Source organism: Crassostrea angulata, chromosome 5, assembly GCF_025612915.1.
Source record: "Crassostrea angulata isolate pt1a10 chromosome 5, ASM2561291v2, whole genome shotgun sequence".
NCBI lineage: Eukaryota > Metazoa > Mollusca > Bivalvia > Ostreida > Ostreidae > Magallana > Magallana angulata.
In genome coordinates, this window is record NC_069115.1 from 6,081,144 (window position 1) to 6,088,168 (window position 7,025).

Sequence of the window (7,025 nt, forward strand, 5' to 3'; positions counted from 1 at the left end):
CTTGACATTTTACTATTGTCTTTACCACTTATAAAAGGACCTTCTTTGAACTATATTATAGTATAGTAGACCTTTCCCTGTGACTTTCCCTTACTTTATCTTCAATTCAAATCCTATCACTAGGGCATCAATCTGTTTAAAATCAGATCCTCAGTCCATTCCTTTATTTGTTTTTTTTTTTATAATGTTTTGTTTTGAAACCACTCAGAATGTGAAATCTTTCTGCAACTCGCCCCTTAGGTTAAAGAGGAACAGTCATCAATGACGAAGACCAGCTGGGCGGTGACAAACACAAAATTAAGAGCGGATCAAAGATCTTATTTCAATCAGATAGCTAGGACATAACATTCGCTTAAACACAAATAATTAGTTATTTCTTTTTTCTGTTTTTCAAAATTCAGGATAACGTTACTAGGCTTTAATTCTTGTAATATTCCGTCATTATATATTTGTCAGTTATAGATGTAAATTCGGTTGGGGTAAAGTCGTACACAGCTAGATCTTCTCGAAAGCTTAATAAATTCTAATTGTGCTAGAAAAAAAAGATGAATTATCAATAGTGTATCAAATTGATTTTGATGCATCAATTTTTTGTTTTACTTTCACAAAATTTCGAGATAATAAATGGTTATCTCAGTATTCACAAATAAGAGGAGTAAAGCATCATCGCATAAAAAAGCACCATCTTCATATAATAAAGCACCATCTTCATATAATAAAGTACCACCTTCATATAATAAAGCACAATCTTCATATAATAAAGCACCGTCTTCATATAATAAAGCACCATCTTCATATAATAAAGCATCATCTTCATATAATAAAGCACCATCTTCATATTAAAAAAGCACCATTTTCACATGAAGTAACCACAGCATACTATAATAAAGCACCATCTTCACATGAGATAGCCACAAAAGGCAGCTATGGCGTTCCATAGTGTTGCATTATTATATGAAGATGATGCTTTTTTATGTGAAGATGGTGCTTTATTATACGAAGATGGTGCTTTCTTATTTGATGGTGCTTTTTTATATGATGATGCATTTTAATGTGAAGGTGGTCACTCGGAACTTTATTTTTGAGGACTGAATTAAACATTTATTATCTCGAAATTTTGAAACTAGAACAAAATTGATACAATTAAAATCTACATGTATTTACAGTGTAAAACACAATTGCTAGTTTCTCTTTTTTAGCATTATAAGTATTTTAGTTACGCGATGAACTGTACGACTGAATCTCAACTGAAGTGACAAATATGATAAATTGAAAAATACAATATTTTGTCAGTATTTCTTGACATTTTACTATTGCCTGTAGAAAGTAACAGTTGAAATATATTTAATGAAAAGCGTTCGAAAAAAGGCAGCTTAAGTGGTACAAGGATTGTGAACATTTCAGCGTGGTTTACACAAGAGGATAAAACGACCACGAATTTTGACAGATTTGGCGACAAAGAGTGAAAAAGAGTTTGATACAAACAAAAGTGCAATTATATCTTGAAGGAGATAAAAAATAATAAATCTATGTTTGCCATAAATACAAAATTTTATCATAAAAATATTTTTACATTTAGATCCGCCGGATATTTCCATTTCCCTTCATTGTTAGGCGCCTAGTTAAGTTGCATGTTCCGATTTGTCGGCCATTACAGTATCATATAATTTTCAGTGCAAACCAAACGAATGGTCTTACAAAGTTATAGACGTATTTACACGGAATTGCTCTCATTTCAACGTTAAAAATATTCAAAGTAATTTTTAAAAATTGGGTTTACAAAAAAACCCCAAATTATTTAATTCTTATTGTAACGCGGCATTTGATTGGATAGAAAAATAAAGTTAAAGTATAACCTGAATTGCACGGCACAGGACACGTCACAATGCACCAACATCAAAAACGTACTAATCCGCCTGACACGACTTTAGAATTTTGAACTGATAAATATCATTTTTAAAAGTGAAACGCACTTTATTTGTACGGTAAATAACAGAAAATTTAACCATAAGGAATGAACTCAATATCTACCGAAATTATACTCGGATAACTTGGGTTGAAGCAATTTACGCTTTTTTAAAAAAAATATTATTATCATACCTGCTATTATCGTATTCTAACTTGTTGTTTAATCTTTTAAGCTATAATAGTTCTATAGTAAATAATAAATATATGAGAAATAGAACAAACAATTGTTGTTATGGGAACTTTCGCAGCTAGAGATTGTGTTTGTGGTATTCCCGGTTTGAGAGCAATGCCATGAAATGCATAACAGAACATTATAAATTGATGCACCCCAGTAGATGCATTCAACAGCTGTTGAGTATATTTAAAGTACACAATGCGTTGCATAATTCATTTGATAAGCACACAGCCAGGAATTGAACAAGAAACAATGAGAAGATTTGTTATATCATTATTATCTGAAATTTTAAAGACACGTCGAATGGTTTAATTTCTGACATTTCCTTAATCACACAATACACTAAACTTTATTGTCTGTAATTTAACCAACCAGGACATGGACCCAATCCCCAGATTACGGGCTTTTGTTCCTCAAAGAGACATTCGAAGGCCGAGTATTTGTTGCCTTGCTAGTACGGCATTCTTTTGTTTTCCTGTTCCATATTTCTAACTTTCTCAAAATCTACATAGTTTTGTTGCAATTTTTCTTAATACTTATAAAGAGGGACAACTTAATGCGATAATAAAAATCCCACATTAATAAAAAAGAAAAACATCATAACTTTACATGATCATCTTAAGTGAATGCATACTCCCAAACTGCTGATCTGATTTACAATATATGAATTTTTATTCAACATAATCTGTCAGCGAGGACTAAATTAATAAAGAACTACAAGTATATATGATCTGAGTTAAATTTGGCCTTCATAATTTGCCATTTTTAGATCTTTCGGGTGCAATAAAATGTTATGTTATATTTTAGAAAAGTTGATGTAAAATATATCTTTTCACCTATTTATTTGATTTAGTTGCACCCACTGGCAGTATATGACGTTAGAAATGAGGCTATTTCTATAATTCAATCAAAATCAGTCAAAATTTTTTCTCATCATTTTATGAATGGGAAATATAGAGTGCATGCTTGAACAAGGAAAATTTTTTTGTCACTTATTAGCCTTGGCTAGATACATCTCTAATTTCTACAGTTTCTCTTTTTATTCTTATTAGGGTCTTCTTTCACGATTTCTCAGCAACTACTCGGTCGATTTACGTGAAACTTTCAGATCTGATAGAAATAGCTCTGAACCTTATTGGAAATTTTTTTTAATCTGGACGTTACTTCCAGTTTTGAGATATTAACAATTCAACGAGTACAAGCATACTCTAGCTTCGACGTAAGGAGCTAGTCTAAACACGAGGCGAAGTATTTTGTAAATAAATTTGTATATTGTACAGCAAAACTTGTCTAATCTGGCAGAGGGGGTTTCTAAAAAATTGGCCGGATAAGACAACGCCCGGTTTAGAGGACATTGTTGCAAATTAATTATAATTATAACAAAATCTGTTTGAATTGATTAGAGCTTTCATTTAAAATCATGAAAAAGGGGCTGGCCCTTCAAATAAGGGGCTGAGGGAGCTCTAAAGTCTTTTGATGATAACTTTTTACCATGAAATATTTTGTGATACGTTATAGAAGCAATTATGTTCATTCTAACGTTATTCACCTACACATGGCAATCATTTACTCCTATGTTACATACTTAGGGGATTTAAGGGGCCAGAAGTCCAAAAATTTGATGCTCAATATCTCAAAATGGAGGAAAATTTTGAAAAGCAATATTGATCAAAAGATGCTCAAAATATTGAGCTTAACAATCTGCAACCATAATTTCTTTGTTATGCGGTCCCTAAAAGGAGTTACAGGGTCCGCCCCTAAAACGACCCTCTCAAGATATCTCGAGATCGGTAGAAAATTTGTAAACACTTGTTGAACAAAATGTGTTTGAATTGACAAGAACATTCTTATGAAGTCAAGAAAAAGGGGCTGGCCCTTCAAATAAGGGGCTGAGGGTGCTCTTAAGTCTTTTTAATGATAACTTTTTACTGCGAAATACTTTGTGATACGTTATAGAGCCAATTATGTTCATTTTAAGGTTATTTACCTATACATGGTAATCATTTTCTCCTATGTTATGTAATTAGGGATTTTAAGAGGACAGAAGTCCAACACTTTGATCTTCAATATCTCGAAATAGAGGAAAATTCTAGAAAGCAGTATTTAACAAAAAATGCTCAAAATAATGTGCTAAACAATGTACATCCATATATTGTTTGTTATCTGGACCCTATAAGGAGTTTTAGGACCGGATATCAAATCGTTTTTTCCCAGATATCTCAAAAACGGTAACCAATTTCTAAACACTTATTAGCGGTACTTAAAAATACCTTTTAACTAAAATGAATGAAAAGGAGCTGATCCCTCAAATAAGGAACACCAAAGGGATAGATAGTCTTTCACCCATTACATTCATAGATTCCGCCTCCTTTTCCGGATAAGTTTCTTTGACGAAGATCAAGAGTAAGGTAATTCCTTATTCTAAAAATCGGACGGAAGATCTCCTCGTTGCTCGATCGTGTCTAGTTATTATTCTTTTTTTCTTTTTTCTTTTTTTTATTCTTTTTTTTTTCTTACCGATTTTGTGCAGACGATTTCTCAGAGATGTCTCGATCGATTTCATTTAAATTTTCAATATATACGTGTTTTTATCTAAAGCTGATATATTTTTTTTAATTTTTGAAAAAACACTTCCGGTCAGAGGTTATCGCCCGTTTACGATTTTAAAAAGTCAATTTTGTCTGTCGGGTTTCTTTTTGAAATTTTTACACCTTATAGTGACCCTTTTACTGATTCAGAGTATGTAATTTGTTTTAAAATCGATCGAGGCATTCTCAAGAATATAGCGTCAAAGTTCTGAAGCGAGAGTCCGAGTAGCTCAGTCGATAGAGTCGTGGACATGGCCCAGGCGACCCAGGTTCAAGCCTCGAGTGCCGCAATTTTTTTTATACTATTTTCGCTTAGATCTACGTTTTTATCTTTGAATTGATAAGTTCGATCTAATCTATTCAAAAATTGGACGGAAGACCCACTCGTTGCTCGCAACGAGATCGAATCTAGTTTTTATTAGGGTCTTCCGTTTCCAACGGAAGACCCTCTTGTTTTTCTACTGTTTCTTTCTATTATTATTATTCTTAACATTCTTTTTCTGCCTTCTTTAAAGCTTTATTTCTCGAAAACTATTCGCCCGATTTGCACGAAATTTGCCAGACTTATAGGACATCGGAGGGGATAAATGTTTTTAGTAAAAGATATGTTTACGTCACTTCTGGTTTCAGATATTGACGATTTTATAAATTTTTAAGGGTCATTTTGTCCACGCATCTCCTCCATAACTAATCGAGATAGAAGCTTGAAATTTTCATGGATTGTAGATGAATGTCTGTAGATGTACCCCCATGTTCCAATTATGAAAATTGCTCAAGGCCTTAAAGCTCGCCTGAACCTGAAAATTAGCACCAAATTTTTTTACGAAATTTTTGTACATTTTCTGTTATACCTTTTGATATATAAATATTTTGTCAAAACATGTAATGCAAAAGTTGTTTCAAATTTCACGGGCTTTCATTTGATATCAAGAAAAAGGGGCTGGCCCCTCAAATTAATAACATACCTAAGTCTTTAATTACGTAATTGGAGGTTTTAAGGGGCCATAAATTCAAAACTTTAATCAATTATATCTCAAAAAGGAGAAAAAATTGGAAAAGCAATGTAGAACAAAAGTTGCTCAAAATAACGTTCTTATTAGTATGATACCTAAAAGTTTGTTGTTGGTGGTCCAGGTAAGGAGTTAAAGGGTCAGCCCCTAAACCACAGTTGTCAGATATCTCAGAAACGGTTAACAATTTGTTAACTTTTAATTTGTTGAACAAAATATGTTTATATTTGCAAGACCTTTATTTGATATCAAAAAGGGGCTGACCCCTTAAAATAGGGGCCAGGAGGGCTACACAGTCTTTTTATAATAACTCTTTTCTGAGCGATATTTTGATATCAATTATTAAACAAAACTTTTTGAGCTGAATCTAACGCTGAAATCCGTTTTATAATCAGACGGTGCTCTACAGAGATATTGGGGTTTTAAAATTGATTTTCCGGAAATTTTGATTCCATATTCTTGGTTAAGAAAATAGTTTTATGTTCAGAGTTAAATTTACTCGTACCGAAAAATATTCGATAATTATAAAATCGTACTTTTACACATTTAGATTTGTATTTGCTGAGTCGTCCTTCAAATCGATAAGGTTTTTGTTAATTCGTACTAAAAATCAATCGGATTTTGTTAACTCGATCTAAGAATAATTCGATTTTTTTTCTTTTTGTCTTAGTTACTTATGTTTATTGGTTTAAGAACTCTGCTTCTTACAGAAAATTTAAGCTTTACTTTCGACATTAACGGAAGACCCACTCGTTGCTTTGCAACGAGCTTTGCTTTAGTTTTTTTTCTTACAAATTTTGTGCACGCGAGTTCTCGTAAACGGCTCGGTCGATTTTTATGAAACGTTCAGATCTAATTGAAGTTGATCTGAACATTATTGGAAATTTTTTAAATTGATGACGTCATTTCCGTTTTTGAGATATTGACGATTTAGTGATTTTTTGAGGGTCTGCTTGTCCATTGAACTCCTCCTAAACGGTAAAAGATATTGAGTTTAAATTTTCAGGGATGATAGACGAAAGATTGAAGATATGTCTAAATGCAATCATCAATGTCCAGCTCAAAGAGCCTAAAAGCTCGCCTGGACCCGAAAATAGAGATTAAAAAAAGTCATGTTTTTTTGCGGTTTTCTTTGTTTATATTTTTTCTCAAAAATATTTTGTTAAAACCTGTATAGCAAAAAAAAAAAATCATAGAAGCAAAATTGTTTATCTTACTGTTATGTACCCATACAGTTCAATGTCTTTCTCATATGTTACGTAATTAGGGATTTTTAGGGGTCAG